This window comes from Protopterus annectens, chromosome 3.part0 (genome assembly GCF_019279795.1).
Source record: "Protopterus annectens isolate FY-2018-M chromosome 3.part0, PAN1.0, whole genome shotgun sequence".
NCBI lineage: Eukaryota > Metazoa > Chordata > Ceratodontiformes > Protopteridae > Protopterus > Protopterus annectens.
In genome coordinates this window covers 1,486,456,248-1,486,473,836 of record NC_056731.1, presented here as the reverse complement: position 1 = coordinate 1,486,473,836, position 17,589 = coordinate 1,486,456,248, and positions in this window count along the sequence as shown.

The following is a 17,589-nucleotide window of genomic DNA, read 5'->3' as shown; positions in this document are numbered from 1 at the left end:
GCTTAGCTTCTGGACATTAAGGTCACCTCTATCAGGATTCCTCTTCCTCCAAGAAAAAAAAATAAATAAGAAGGAGAATGTAAAGTCAGTACCTGTAAGGGCTCCTCGAGCACTGCATATCAGGAGCACACATCCTATCCATAAGGGTATTTCTTTCAAGCTATACATGCCTTACACAAAAAGCACATGAAATAAAATAAAAAATGTGAAAGAGAATAAATATTTGCAATTTGAGCAACTAACACATCTAAACTGATGAAGGAACAGGTTGGAGAAAAAAATTTACATGAAAGACTTCATAATAAAGTACATATATACAGTTTCACAAAGCTTACATACACATCTTTATTCCATTAAAGCAAAAACAAAAAAGGGCATACTCCTTCATGAAACAGTCTAACAAGGCACTAGTTTCCTAATCACCTTTATAGTAAATTTCTGAATTAAAAATAGTAACAGTAAATTAACTCAAAAAATAACATTTAAAAAGAGTTCCAAAACATTATTTAAAAATGGAATGTGGAAGTAACTAAGTGATCACTTAGACAACCAGTTGTATTAAATTGTGATACAGCCAAAAGTACAGAGGAAAAACACTACAGTCCCATCAAGTTAATATGTACATTTTAAATATGCTGAGGCCTCCCTTTAATCCAAAAGATAGTAAGAGCTAATAACTTTTCATGAAACAGATTCCATTAAGAAGACTGCAAATATTGAGTTATTAACTATGAAATCCCCAAGCAGCAAATAATGATGCAAAAATTCAACCCCCAAAAGTGCAACCATAAGTCAAAGGTAAAATTACCACTTCAACACAATAAATGCAGATATACTAAGCAGTAAGTCATCCATGCACCCTGAACATCAGACACAAAGCTTATGTATTCCTGAATCTAAAAGATGGGAAAAGTACAGTTTTGTACCTACCATAAATGTAGATGTCCGAACAGGATAGCATCTGCAGTCAGGCAGGAGGTCTCGGCTGACACAAAGGGTTGGGAGTGTGTGAGTAAGAAAGAGAAGCAATTAGACATTTGGATAAACCAACAAATGTCCAGTGAGACAAAGTGAGTTTTAAGCTGCATTGCTGAATCATGTAATTGTTGTGTGTGTATCTGTAGGGGTCATCCAGGTGAAATTGGTGTGTGAGTGTCTGCATGAACACAGCCAAGCTCTGTGCAGGCTCTACATTTTGCTATATCAGACAGGTGTGAGACATGCATGGTAGAGGTGGAAGTTCATTGTTGTAATCTTTGACCTTGAGAACTGGCTCTACCAGTAATTGCACTGGCAAGTCCACACCCAGGGTCAGATGCACTGCTGCTACTTGAACATGAATGATGTCTACTAGATGAGCTCCCTTCACGGGGATGGCCAGGACTATCACCCCTTTGCCTTCCATGTCTGGGTGTGGACAGTACACTCACTGATGGAGCAGTTGAAATACTGCCACTATAGGAGCAAGAACAGACAGAACCATGTTGGCTAACAGCAGATGATGTGACTGACCTACGCCCACCAGGATGCCATTCCCCTCTCAGCAGATGTTCCATTACAGACAATGCTCATTCCATGACAGACACCCTTCTTTCTACCACAGACACATCTCATTCCAGTGTCTCATTGATTCGATCCATTGAATCAAAACATGGTGGAGGCAGTCTCACATGTCAGCCTGTGTTACATCTACAACCTTGAACATTTGTCTGGAGCACCTATGGGAACATGCCTGTGCCTTCATGATAGCCCTAAGCATATGTTTTGTGGCATGGGAAGCGACACCTGCACCAAATGGAAGAGTGACAATAGGCCCCATTCTGAGCACCCCTATCAACCCTTCTGTCTGGCACCTGGCCCAAACTTTGGCTATGGCCAAACTCAACTTGCACTGAAGATGCAGTAGCTACACTTCCCTGATCAATGGCCTCACCCTCCACCTGTCCAGTATCTCAGGGCTCAATGGAATGGGTAGGCATTGGCCTACTGGCTGTGTCTGATGAAATTGCAGGGGATGGCTGTACATCAAATACAAACAACAGCTGTATGTTAACCTCAGTATCAGATTCAACCTCTACACCCCCCAACCATGCCTCTGTTTGGCCACTGCCATCATCAAAGTCTGCTGATACACTGAGATCAGATGGCAGAGGGCCCACACTTCCACTGTCATGATCATCTGATATGAAAAACAACAAACACAAAGAAAAATTATATCTACACTACTATAGTCCAATATATTCTAACAAACTAAAAGTGCTACCACTATTAAAGACAGTACAGCAATACACACAACAGACCTAACATCATCATCACATGCTAAAGTATTTCTTTAAATTGCAGTTTTGCTTACTATCTGCAGGTGAAATTTTTCTCTGCAAGTCAGATGGCCCTGGAAGAAGTTACGCAAAAGGTAAGGACAACATCATCACATTTAACATTAACACAAGGGGTAATATGTTTTCCCCTTTATATGTCTATTAAGTAAAATTTCAACAAGAATGTGGCTGACAACTCCAACCTAACCTAATAACTGTAGCAATCTTCACTCCCCCAAATAAAAATAATGTGACAAAGAAGTAACTTATTGATTTCAATTGTTTTACTATACAACAGTTTTCAGCTGTTGAGGTAAAAAAGCCTAACTGGAAGCTCCTGCTGAGATGTGATTGCTGTCTCTGAAACTGTTGATCTGACATCCAGGACATGCTGTACTGCATTCTCATGTGAGCTGTCTGGATTCCTGATATTGGCCAGGAAATCTTCATTGGGTGCTAGTAGTGGTTTCCTAACAGGCAGTCCCCTGATAACCATCTGGCATTGGCCCACTGCAGCTGCTCTACTTCATGCAGATGTGATCATATCAGTGGCCCTGTGGTGCACCAACTCATATGTTTTGTTATTGCCACCAATAGAATTAATATCAGCAATGATCTGGCACCAAATTTGCATCCTCCATGCCATATCTCCCCATCTCCTTTCCATCAGAAAAGCACCATGTTGCCTAAAGGCATCTACTCTCACCTGGTTCTCAGCATCAGTGAAGGGGGCTTTCCAACGATTGACATGCCTGGGTGCATGCTCCTATGTGTCCTAATGGAAGGATAATAACATAAGTATCACATAACTATAAAATAACTGTTTCCAGCCACTCAGTATTACCCACTGGAGAAACATAAAACAATCTAGAGAAAACAAGGAGAGTAGCAATAGCAACATAGCCTTGTGTGTGCCATGACAGTTAATCCTCTGCACAGATATATCCATAAAATAGCTCATGTGCAGTCTTCCCAACATAACAAGTCTTCTCACTATCAGTTTGCTTAGCTACATGGTTGCCTTTTTATATGATGTAGATTCAGGGCTGTTAGCATGGTGAGGATGCAAATGAGGTGTGAATTGATTAGAATTGCTGAATCCCAAATACTTGGATCCATGTGGGAGATGTAAACATAGTGCAGGCACACCCTCAGTGTTTGTTTTCAATAGATAGCAACGTGAATGATTACTGGTTGGGAGGAGGGAAAGTCAACAGCAATGTAGGCTGCCTTGCATCCAGTGGGTTTGTCAGGTTAGCTCTAGAAGGTGTTAGATGTATAGTTGGAAATGTAAGTAAGCAGCACAAAATTCAGAATTTGTATACCTTAACATCCAACTGGGCCTTCATTTGTTGGCAACTGCATTTGATATTATTTCCAGTTAACATCCTCACACATTTTAAGGTTAATGCTATAGAATTGCTTACAGACTACGTGTCTCAGATCACTGGTCAGATAACTGAAGCATGACCAACAAACATAGAGAGGTAAGACAGAGCTGTATAGTTTCAAGAAATAATCATAGCAAGTTGTGGGATCACTAAGTGCACTCTATCCAAAAATATTAAATGTACTAATAACAGTTGTATGGTTTCATACTACTGTAGATGATGTTGCAGTTGGTTGTGTGCAGAATGATTTCAGCTCCTTGCTGTAAATCTGTTTGTGTGGCAAAGAGGGATAAGGCACCCATCCTATATGCTGAAGGTTCATTGGAGTGAGAATTCAAATCCAGAACTATGCAGATATATCTCATGTGAACCATCATTTTCCAGTGTGCATGTCATATATCAAGTGTTTGTGCCATGTGGTGCTTAATGCAATAATGGGAAATGGAGGAAAATGAATGTCAGTTTTGGCTGTGCTAATCTTCTTTGCATGAATCATGGTAGTGGGCAAATTGGACTACTGGACCACCCAGGAAACAGACAGGATCCTAACAGCCAAAAACAGAAACAGGATGCATTCAATTAATTCTGTTGGGCAGTGCACAACCCCGCTAAGCAGCATTGTGCAGCAGTTCCCCAGCAGCTGCAGCCATCAGACACCTGTAGACAGGACTCCAGACACCCATAAATACAAACCTGATACATTCAATTAATTCTGTTGGGCACCATACAAGCCCACTAAGTGACATTGCATTGTGGTTAACACAGAGACCTTAAGGTTGATTAGCAAATTAGTGAAGGTCATCTAACTAGTCTTGTGGCAGCAGGTGTAAGTGTAGGGCTGGAGCTCAGATGGCTCTGAGTTCTAGTACAGGGTGTGCAACCTTTTTTATTGTTGTGACATTGCAGTTATAGCAATGACCTGAAACATGAGCAAGCATTATTTCAACTATTTTGTGGCAGCAGGTGTAAGTCTAGAACTGCCATACACATGGTCCTGTGTTCTAATATAGCAATAACTGATAACTTTGGTGTGGTATACTGAAGATTTACCCATGGTTGGTGTGGTTTAATCAGGATGGTGAAGCCAGAGTGATTAAATAAAGCCAACCATGGGTAAATTTCAATATATCACAACCACGGAGTCAGTTATTGCTATTATACAATGACATTATTTAAGAAAAAAAATACCTTTCTTAAATAATATCTTTGTATAACAGCGCATTAGTGTTCTTCTGTGGCTGGTGGTATATTGCTGCCTTGTTTTGATGTACTGCACATGCATGTGGGACTTGTGCTCCAATGCTTACGCAGTACATCAGGGCTGTGAAGAGGTAGCAACAGAGAAAGGAAGATCTCCCTTGCTTCTTCTTCTTTGTTATAATCAAAAAAAAAAAAAAGGACGGGAGACTTTTATTTTAGGTTAGAGAGGACGGGACAAAATAAAAGGATAATCAGGTACATTTTTTAAGTTTTGTAGAATGTACCTGATTATCCTTTTATTTCTGTTTGTGCCATCTCCCGAACCTAAAATGTCTTCCATTTTTGTTTTGTATTAAAAATAAAAGTAAAAAAAAAAAAAAAATACGAGATATACTAATGGGAAAAAGTCTGGGTGACCGGAACTTTTCCTGTTGGTATATTCTCGGATTTACAACGGGCACGCTGGTTGGGCTGGCCAATCAGTGTGCTCGTTTTTGAATACCAAAGACCAGTCATTGTATAATACATGATATTCTATACACTTTTACTGTACATATGGTCTTGTGTTCTAATACAGGATATTCCATACACTTTTACTGTTGTTCCACTTTACTTTACTCCCATTACATTCACTCTCAGTTGTAAAACTTTAGCTAGTGGAGATGATATTAATTATATGTATGAGGGATGACACACTATTATTGTACTTTTTAATTATTCATTTATTTATGTATTATCAGATTTATTATCAGATGTATAACTGAGGGCATACCGTGTGCTATATTTCTGTAGGTATAATTCTGCTATCTGGACTTACATGGTCTTCACAATTACCTAAAACACATTACAACTGCCTCTATATCCAATAACCTTGTCAGGTCACACATATACATGTGTATCAACTCATACTGTCGCTTGCATTTTTGTATGATGCCTGAGCATGCCTGAGCAGCACTTCTTCTGTGGCAAAGATGAACAATCAATGCTGTGGAAGTAAATGTTTTGTCCCTTATGTCTAGGTTTGAATCCCACAGTGTAAAAATCAATTTTCTCATTCCTCATTTCATGGCACTGCTGGTCTCCATGAACAATTGCACAATCTTGTAGTGGTTGTACGCACGCCAGGAAATGCGATAACTGGAATTGATGGGAAAGCATCAGTCTCCATTGCTCTAGATTCACTGGTAGATAGGCATGGCAGGCATTATAGGTTCATAGGTTCAGAGGTGTGTACTAGGCTAATGGCCTTGGAGCCTTTACAAACCTAGCCCATAGAAATACCTTGGCATCGTGCCACCCAATGTTAGATCCCAGTGCCTCTATCAAGTAGAGCCACTGGACTGATCCCCAGGGTAAACCTACTATTACCCATTCACTCATCAAGATTTCTCTTGAAGAGGGACAGTGAGGTGCTCTGCTTGACATGTATGGGAAGTCTATTCCAGAGCATGGACAGTCTCTGGGTGAGGAACTTGTCCCTCCAGCATGTCCTGTTGATTGTGGTAATGAGGTTGAGGTCTCTGAAGCATGTGATTTGGAGGTATAGGGATTTATTTAGATGTAGCATTTCTAACAGAGCTGGGTCAGACATGGCTTTGTAAGTCAAGCAGAGATTGTCTCTAAGTAGTCGATATGAGACAGAGAATAGCTGGATTACTTTGAGTCTGTCTGTGTAGGATGTGTTTAACACCTAGGATCCTCTTCGTGAGGTACTTCTGTGGCCTCTCCAGCTGTTGCATGTGTCTAGTGAGGTACATGCTAAATGGGGTATTATACTCGATAATTGGTCTATTTAGGGAAGAGTAGAGAGAGACGATGACCTCTTTCTTCCTGGATACAAAACCCTAGGTAATGAGATGTGCCACATAGAAGGACTTTCTGACCACAGTGGCAATGTGGTGGTTGAAGGAGAGGTTGCTGTCAACCTGCATCCCCATATCTCTTATAACACCTTCAGTATTCAGTGGGCTCCCATCGATGTGGTAATTAGTGGGAACTAAGTTTTACCAAGGTGGATGATGACACATTTTTTTGGCGTTAAGCTTAAGGCCATGGCTTCAACACCAGTCATTGGTCTCAGTGAGGTCTTTCTGTGGGATGTCTGCATCACTTGGGGAGTTAATAATGGCTCCTAGTTTGCAGTCATCTGCTACCTTCTTCAGCCAGAGTCCCTTTGTGCTGGTCAGGACTTCTGAGAAGTAGATGCCAAACAAGAGAGGACCCAGGACTGATCCCTGTGGGATTCCACTCATGACTGGTCATCTGTCTGACTTGGAGTCCACTACTTTCACACTGTGTGTTCTATCTGTGAGCCAATTTGCAACCCACCTAGTGATATAGGGGTCGATGCCTAGTTTGGTGACTTTATCAATAATTCCTGAGTGAGGAAGGGCATCAAAGGCCTTGGCCAGATCGAGGTAGGCTGTATGAATTGCCTTACCTTCATCCACAGCCCTAGTGGCTGACTCAAAGAAGTCAAACAGGTTAAGCAGGCATGATCTCCCTTTCACAAAGCCAAATTGCATGGAGTCTAGAGTTTGGAGATTTCCTATATCTTTGTTAAATCAGGTCCATGATGATGCGCTCCATAGCTTTACATATCAGACTCATCACGCTAATGAGGCGATAATTCCCAGGGCATGTAGTGACTTCCCCTTTATGGAGAGAGATAACTGCAGCAGTGTGCCATTCAGTAGGGACAAAGCCTGAGGTGAGGCTGTGACTGAACAGGGCACACAGATTTGGTGCCATTTCACTTTGTAGTTCATGTAGAAGACAGCCAGGGATATTACTGGGTCCTATGGAAGCTGTATTCTTGGCCTTGGCAATGCAGCTTTAACCTGCACTGCAGTAATGCTGTGTGCCTGGTATTCTTCCGGTATTGTGATTGGTCCACTGGGGGGGGCGGGGGGAGTGGTAAATTTGGCACTGAATATGTTGGCCAGTATGCTGGCAATATCAGTTGGCTCAGTATAGGAGGTACCATTCTGCAGCAACTCAGAGCAAATTTGGGTATTGCTGTGGAGGTTCTTTATATAGCTATAAAAGGCTTTGTGATTGTTTTTAGTGTCTGGCACAATTTTGCCTTCACAGCTGGCTTTAGAGGATTTGATGAGGCTAATAATGGAGTTTTTCCATTCTTGGGACTTCACCTTTTTCTGCAACAGTTTCTTCCTTCTGTTGTAGAGTTTATTAATGGCAAAGGACCACCAGATTGGCTTTCTTTTTCTGGAGGAGAGCATTTTGGTTTTGTTGGGTATCGCTAGTTTCATGCATTTATGTACATATTCATACAGTTCTTTGGTGTATGATTTGGCAGCCATGCAGCTATTTTCCATTGACATGGGTGCTGTGAGGTTAGCCACCACTGTTTTTAAAAGTCCAAAGTCAGCTTTGGAGAAGTTTTTCAATGTAATTACCTTTACGGGGGTGGGTGAAATGAGGATTTCCATGGTGATTAGTTTATGGTCGGATCTGACCAGGGAAGGATTGACTATTGGTGTAGAGCAACAGTCGCCCATGTTAGTAATAACCAGGTCAAGGATGTGACCTGTTTAGTGGGGAAGGTGCAAGGTTTAGCCCAAAGAGGTGAAGTGTCCAGGAGTCCAGGATATTCATTGGACTCCTAGTAAAGCACACAGTCACAGGCTTCTGCATGGGGACTATTCTGGCTCCCAGTACAAGTCTGAGGCTTAGGTACTTTAGTCCTGGCTGTATCCAGTTCCACTGGTATCCCGTGAATGGGACAGAAATTTAGGCATCATTTCAATGACCTACAGATGAGATACAGGGATACATTCTACCATTGGAATGAGGAATTTAGGACTGAGAACACACACCTGAGTAAGTATCAACTCAAGAGAGTACTGGTAAGACTTAGAAAGCTGAATACAGACAAGACTGGTATGTATAAGGGGCTTCTGTTCTCTTCTGTTTTTTCCTCAGCTGCCAGTGATTAAGAGTGCAATGTCTGAACCCATGGGGCTAGATTGTAGAGACTGAGGGAAGCAAGTAGCATGCATGCAGCAGAACAGTAGTGTTACTGTAGCATTAAAAGTTAAAGATAGCTTTTTTGGTATTTTATACAGTTGTATCAAATTGAGAATGCGTATCCCAACTGTAAAGGCAAGTATGCATGCATTAGTCTGTAGCACAAACCAATTTTAAGAGTCCAATATTCGACTTTAGTCAGTGGTTGTGGGCTCTAATGCCGCACTTCACAACTATACAATGCTGTCATTTCTTCAATAATATTTACATTAAATTAAAGCCTCTATACCAGTGGCACAAATGAACCGCTGTAAACTGTTATTTGTATAACTGGAACACACATATGTGCAATATATGCACATTTCAAGAATTACTTGTAGCAGTCTGTAGTACATTGTGCATCTGTTAGGAGGTGGTAGACTTAAATGTAAAAGTTAAGATAATAGAGTTGTATAATTGTATTAATTTATTGTATGTCACATATGAAGGTAGTAATCTTATCCCTTTTTTGTCTCACCCCAACCCTTATCTCTCTTTTTTATTTTATTTATTTTTACTGTATTTAATTTTATTTTTGAAAATATTTTTTTATTTTATTTTATAAATATTTTATTTTATAAATATTTTTATATAATTTGTATTTTAGCTTATTTTGTCAATAATTTTTTATATTTATATTTTATTTATTTATTTTTTTCTATTTTCTTTTAATTTTATTATGTATCATCAAAATGTGTCCATGTAATACATGTGTACCACATTGCTAAATGCTCCATAGCATAGTGAGGTAGACCAGCCCCATTGGAACAGCCTACCCCTGCTCCACCTGCTGCAACATTGATTCCCCACACATTTGGGAGCCAACCTGGTGGCATACCTCTGCTGCCACTACACTACCTGCACCCTCAGGTAGTCCTGCCCAAGAGGCTGGTCCAGAGGCATCCTCCGGGAGCAGTGGTGGAGGTCCTGATTCCATCACCTGCAGCAAGTTGCCAGGGATGGAGTGTAGAGTGGTGAATCAAACTGTTGGAGCACAATTTGTTTTACATTTTTTTCTAGGGGGTGTACTTTTGTCCCTAGAAGTGCATCATAGCATTAAAATATTGATAGTTTTAAAGTAATTTTTGATGAAGAAGAATTTTGAAATATTGTTTGCTGGGAACAAACACACTGAAACATAGGGTGGTGAATTTTATAAGAAAAGCACCTATAACTCCCTTTTACATCCGCAATTAAAAAAAATGGAACTGGTTTTGGAGAGTCACCTAAGGAAAGGGTTACTGAAAATAAGTTTAAGTCTAATTTGACTATGGAAGAGAAAAATTTACTAAGATATATTCAAGGAAATAGAAACCTTAAGATGATGAAGCCGGACAAAAGTGGTAGAACGGTACTTATGGATAGTATTATTTATACTGGTAAAATGATAAAAATTCTTAATGACACTCATAAGTACACTATAATATCCGAGAATGAGATTAATTTAGTCTACCATAAGATTGATTTTGTTTTTAGAGAGTTACACCATAATGACATGCTAAATAAAAAAAGTTTATGACTACTTACATAATGCTGACCATATTATTCCAACCTTGTTTGGTATTCTGAAGGTACAGAAGGATTTGAACCCCCCCTCCCTTAGTCTAATATTTGTGGCAAATGGGTCCAAGATACTCCCCTTTATAAAAAGTTTGGATTTTAAGACAAAAATATTTGTGGGCTGGAAATGAAAATATTTTAAACGTCTCAAGGGACCTATTAAAGAGCTTAAAAAGTGAGGATTTTAGACATGAGATTATTATTGTAACCATAGATGTGGATTTATTCACCCATATACCCTATAATGAAGGTATGGTTTGATTTGAAGAAGAGTCCAGGGAAAGGAATTGTATGTCAGAGAATGATATTCAGGTTTGTGTAGACAAAATGAATTTAGTGTTAAAAATTATTTTCTCCATTTTGAAGGAGAATTTTACCAACAAAGGTCTGGAGTAGCTATGGGGGCAAGATGGGCCCCCACTTTCGCAAACCTAATACTTTATGTATGGGAAAAGAAATATATTTATAATTCAAATTATACTGGATGTTGGACTTTATACAAGAGATTCTTTAATGACATTTGCATTTTGTGGGTAGATTCCAAAGAAAAGTTAATGGAATGTATTATATATATATATATATTAATGGAACTACTCACTTTCTAAGATTCACCCATGAAATAAATGAAGAAGTTGTGAATTATTTGGATGTGTCTATTACTAAAGTTGTTAAGGACAAGAGGTTTAAGTCTAAGACTTATAGGAAGAATACTTTCTCTAACTCTTACTTATATTATATGAGTCACCATCCTTTTAAGCAAACAAGGAACATAGTATATATAAGTAGAATAATATTGGACGATGATGATTTTTTTTTATCCAGGAAAGTAGACATTTGAAGAGTATGTTTCTTGAAAGGAAATGCCCAGAGAAACTAATAGAACAGGTACAGGAAAAGTTACAGTGGGTATAAAAGATAAATATCAGGCCGTACTAGATTTTGGTGAAGCTGGTGAAAATGTCAGTAAAGGGTAAAAATAATGAAGAAAATGATGTTAGCATGGATTGTGCCTTTGTCATCGATTATAACGGGGATGCCAAAGTAATTATCAAGATCATTAGGGAGGAATGGAACAGATTTTATCAGTTTTCTGATTTAGATGTGCTTTTCAAAATCCTCTGAATATAACGTATAGGAGGGCCCAGAATATAAAGGACCTGGCGGAACACAAGCTTAATACTAAGGGCAATAAAAAGATGGGTACTTTTAAGTGTAGTGCATGTGCCCAGTGTGCCTATATTGCCCACAAACAAAGTGTTTGTGGGCAATATAGGCACATGAACAAAGTGTTTTTCTGATAAGTAGGAACAAAGTTACTAAAGTAATTTCCTTTTCTAGTTGCAATAATCAGGTGTTACTGTATCTGGTTACTTGTGAATGCTGCGATGCATTCTATATTGGTAAAACAAAAAGAACCCTAATGAAAAGACTATATGAACATCACTATGATATAAAAGCTAAGGATGAGAAAAATAGTTTATGTAAGTATTTGAAAGGTTGCCCCAATGCAAAATATAAGTTTTTTTTTTTTTGTGATAGAAGTAGTTCCTTTTGATTTTAAGGGGACAGAAGTTCTTGGGAGAATAAAATTGGGTATTGAGAATTGTACTGGCAATTGATCCTGGGATCTAACAGAAGCCAGGACTTAGTGAGAATTTAAGTATAAGTTCAATGTTAAAAATGAGAATGGCTAGATTGTGAATTATTTGGTATAAGATAAGACTTCTGTACTTTATTTTTTCTATTTATGTCCACCTGCAGTTTTGTAGTTTGCCACTAGATGGCAGTAAAGAGACACGAATAGCTTGCTGCTTTAAATGGAGAAAATGTTTTGTTTTTTAATTTACTTATATAACATTTTTTATATGTGAACATTTATATATATATATATATATATATATATATATATATATATATATATATATATATATATATATCAGTTTTTAATATTTATAAATTTACAACTTTTTCATTACATATACTGGATGCAGCATTTATTTCTTTATACCATCTTTTATACAAAAATAAGTACTGTGATTATTTTTTAAAATTGTAACTCATTTTAAAGAGTGTTTGATTATTATTAGATGGTGTATAATTGATTGTTGCAGTTTTTTGATATATAAAGGCAACACGTTTATGTGGAATTTAATCTGAAGAATTCTTGAAATGAAAATGTGGTGATTCAGTTAAAGTGTTAAGTTTTTTTGCTGGCATTTAATAAATTGCTTATTTTGCACTGGACACACTGCTTCTTAAGTGCTTTTGTGTTTTACTGGTTTTCCCTTTTCAGGTTGCACTTGTTTCTTGTTTTTTGTGTTTTTTTAGTGCATGGAAGATAGTGGAAGCAGTTTATCTCAGGGAGCTATGGATTCATTCAAGGAATCTAACATGGTTGGTGAGCTGAGGAAAGTGGTGGGTCCACTTTCAAGTTAATAGAACTGCTCAACCCTACATTTCAAACTTTAGCTTCAACTTTGAATGGCAGCTCTCTCCCTGGGAACCAAGAACAGTTGAGACCAATAAGGACAAGGTGGAGGGAGAGTGAGAGGGAAGCAGTTGATTCTCAAGATGGTGGACGAGCAGCAGACGATTAAGGTATTTTTTCAAGATTGCAGCCTTTTTCTAACCTTTATGAGTCCATGGAGAAACAAATGGTGAGTTTTTGAGAAGGACTTTTCAAAAAGGTGAATGGAATTACTGTGATTTTTGCAGATCTAATAATAATTTTTATTATGTTAACAACACACCAGTGTTTGACTGGATAAAAACAAATTATAGTTTCTCCGATGACAATTTAGAGAATTCTGCAGATGTAGTTATTGCAAATGGACAGACTTATGATTCCAACTGTTTGTTTTTGCATGAAATAATGTTGAAATATAAGACATTGTTGGTTGAAAATTCTTATTTGAGACAGTGTCTTAAGTTTAAGTAATGTATAGTGCCTAAAGACGTAAGAGTGTTTAAGTATCCTAACAATGTAGTAGAGGGCAATGAGTTTCATGCTAAACTTTTGATAATATTCGATGGATGTGGGATAAAAACAAATAGAGGTATTATTAAAGAGAATGAGAGAAACCTCAACTTTTTATATAAGAAATAGAAGAGTTTAACACTTGCATTGTGAATGATTTGCTTTTTTCTGTTGATAAAGAAAAGAAAAAGTATTATGATATTATGTGGATAAAAAGTGCTCAAGCATAATAAAAAAGATAGCTAAGAAATTAGAAAAGAACAGTATAGAAGATGGGGAAAGGAGAGTATACCCCAAACAAAAAGGCACTTTATTTTGAAGAGAGATGGACTAGGAAATAACCAATATTAGAGAGATAAATGATTAATGATGAAGGGGGGTTTGAACAGAATAATTCTAGAATTATAGGTCAATGCATTTGGAAGATCCTTTAGAATATCCCCCTGAGGATGTCTGGACAGATTTGGAACTGTTTTCCCATCAATTATTACTATTGGCCCAACAGGTTGAGGGGTAGACAGAGAGGGAGAAATTAATAACAGGGGACTATCAAATAATTAAAGAAGGGATTAAATATTTGAAAGGCAGCTACAATATTTGTAATTTTAGTTCAGAGGAGGTCACTGATGTTTATTTTACGTTGTTTTCTAAAATATTTACTTTTCTTCATTAAAGGAAGGGTGACATCAATAAAGTATTGATAGATTTAAAACTTTTGTTGAGAAAGAAGAATTTTTAAATACTGTTTGCTGGATACAAGCACCCTGAAACAGAGGGTGGGGAGTTATATAAGAAAAGCACATATAACCCCCCTTTACATCCTTGGTTAAAGAACCTGGAAAGGGCTTACTGAAAAAATATTTACGTCTAATCTGACTGTGGAAGAGAAAAATTTGCTAAGATATATTAAAGGAAACAGGAACCTTAGGGTTATGAAGCTGGACAAGGGCAGTGGGATGGTGCTTATGGACAGCATTATTTATACTGATAGAATGATGGAAATTCTTAATGACACTCATAAGTACAATATATATATATATATATATATATATATATATATATATATATATATATATATATATATATCCAAGAATGAGATTAATTTATCCTGTCATAAGACTGATTTTGTTCTTAAAGTGTTACACCATGATGACTTATTAAATAAAAATAGTTTGCGACTACTTACATAATGCTGACCCTATTATTCCAACCTTGTTTGGTATTCCAAAGGTACACAAGGATTTGAAAAATCCCCCCTTAGGCCAAGACTTGTGGCAAATGGGTCCAAGATACATCCCTTGCAACAATACATCCCTTTGCAAACTTGTTGGATTTTAAGATAAAAAATTTGTGCGGTGGAAACAAAAATATTTTAAAGGACTCCTAGGACCTATTAATGAGCCTTAAAACTGAAGATTATAGAAATGAGATTGGTTTTGTAATCATAGATGTGGTGGATTTATTGGATTTATATCATAAGTTCGAAGTGTGAAAACTTCAAATCTCATGTGATTGACATCATATGAGCAAACTTTTCAAACATTGAACGTTTCAATGGAGATCGCCATAGAGCATATTTCCCTTCACTTCAATGTAGTGCAATCTCGGAGTTGGTATATTTAAGTAGCAGGGAGTGTGGGGGGTGCATGGGGGCTTGCCCCCCTGCATAAAGCGTTCAGGTAGTTTGTTTTGTTGTTAGTTTATATTTTAAGTTTGATGTTTGAAAACTTCGCTCATATGGAGTCGATCATATGAGATTCGAAGTTTTCAGACTTCAAACTTATAATATAGACCCAATTTATTCACCAGTATACCACATAATGAAGGTATGCTTTGGTTCAAAAAAGAGTTAAGGGAAAGGAAGAGTATGTCAGAGAATGATATTCAGGTTTGTGTAGCCCTTATGAATTTAGTGTTAACAAATACTTTTCTCCATTTTGAAGGAGAATTCCACCAACAGAGGTCTAGAGTAGCAATGGGGGCTAGTAGTGTCCCCATTTTTGCAAATCTAATATTTTATGTATGGGAAAAGAAATATATTTATAATTCAAAGTATACTGGATGTTGAACTTTATACAAGAGATTCCTGAATGACATTTTTATTTTGTGGGTAAATTCCAAAGAAAAGTTAATGGAATCTATTACAAATATTAATGGGACTACCCACTTTCTAAGATTCACATATGAAATAAATAAAGACATTATGAATCATTTGGATGTGTCTATTACTAAAGTTGTTAAGGACAAGAGGTTTACGTCTAAGATTTACAGGAATGATTCTTTCTCTAACTCTTACTTATATTATACAAATGACCATCTCTTTAGGTAAAAAAAGGAATATAGTAAAAGGACAATATGTCTGTATAAGTAGAATGATACCAGATGATGATGACTTTGTCTAGGAAAGTAAACACATGAAGAGTATGTTCCTTGAAATGAAATACCCAGAGAAACTAATAGATCATGTACAGGAAGAAGTTACAGTTGGTATAAGACATAAATATCAGCCCATAGTAGATTTGGGTGAAGCTGTTGAAAATGTCAGTAAAGGTTGAAATAATTAAGAGAAGGGTGTTAGTATGGATGGAGCCTATTTCATAGATTATAATGGGGATGTCAAAGTAATTACCAAGATCATTAGGGAGTAATAGAATAAAGTTTCTTAGTTTTCTGATTTAGATGTGGTTTTCAAGAATCCCCTCAATATAACTTTTAGAAGGGCCCAGAATATAAAGGACCTGGTGGAACATAGGGTTAACACTAAAAACAATAAAAGGATGGATACATTTAAGTGTGGTGTGTGTGCCCAGTGTGCCTATATTTCCCACAAATAAAGTGTTTTTCTGGCAAGTAGGAACAAAGTTACTAAAGGAACTTCTTTTTCTAACTGCAATAGTTGGGGGTCACTGAATCTGGTTACTTGTGAATGCTGTAATGCATTCTATATTGGTAAAACAAAAATAACCCTAAGAAGAAGAATATGTGAACATTACTATGATACAAAAACTAAGGATGAGAAAAATAGTTTATATAAGCATTTGAAAGGTTTCCCCAATGCAAAATGTAAGTTTTTTGCAATAGAAAAAAAATCCTTTTGATTTTAAGGGGGGGGGGTCTTGGGAGAACAAAATTGAGTATTGTGAATTGTACTGGCAATTAATCCTGGAAGCATACAGAAACCTGGGACATAATGAGAGTTTAAGTATAAGTTCAGCTATAAAAAAACGAGAGCTGCTAGATTGTTCTGTACTTTATTTTTTTCCATTTATGTCCACCTGCATGTTTGTGTTTGGCCACTAGATGGAAGTAAAGAGAGATTAGTGCTTTGTTGTTTTAAATGGAGAAAGGTTTTACATTTTCAATTTACTTATATAACATTTTTATATGTGAAAAATGTATATGTATCAATTTTTATCATTTATATAATTACAAGTTTTTCATTTCATATACAGGCTGCAGCATTTATTTATTTATAGCTTCTTTTATACAGAAGAAGTACTGTGAGTATTTTTTTAAATTTGTAACTTATTTTAATGAGTGTTTATTATTGGATGTTGTATAATTGACAGGTGGAGTTTTTTGATATATAAAGGCAATAATTTTATTTGGAATTTTATCTGAAGAAGTATTGAAACAAAAATGTAGTGATTCAGTTAAAGCGTTAAGTTTTTTGCTGGCCTTTCAATAAATTGCTTATTTTGCACTGGACACACTGCTTTAGAAGTGCTTTTGTATTTACTGGTTTCCTTTTGGGGTTGCACTTGCTTCTTATTTTTGTGTATGCAGCAGAAGGGTAGTGTTATTGCAGCATTAAAAGTTAAAAGTAGCTTTTTTTTAATACAGTTGTATCAGAATGAGCATGCATATCTAAACTGTAAAAGCAAGTATGCATGCATTAATCTATAGCACAAACCAAATGTAAGAGCCCAATATTAGACATTAGTCAGAGGTTGTGGCCTTTAATACCACACTTTACAACTTTACAATATTGTCATTTCCTCAATAATATTTACATTAAATTAAAACCTCTATACCAGTGGCACAAATGAACTGCTGTAAACTTTTATTTGTATAATTGGAACAGGCATATGTGCAATATACTCCCATTTCAAGG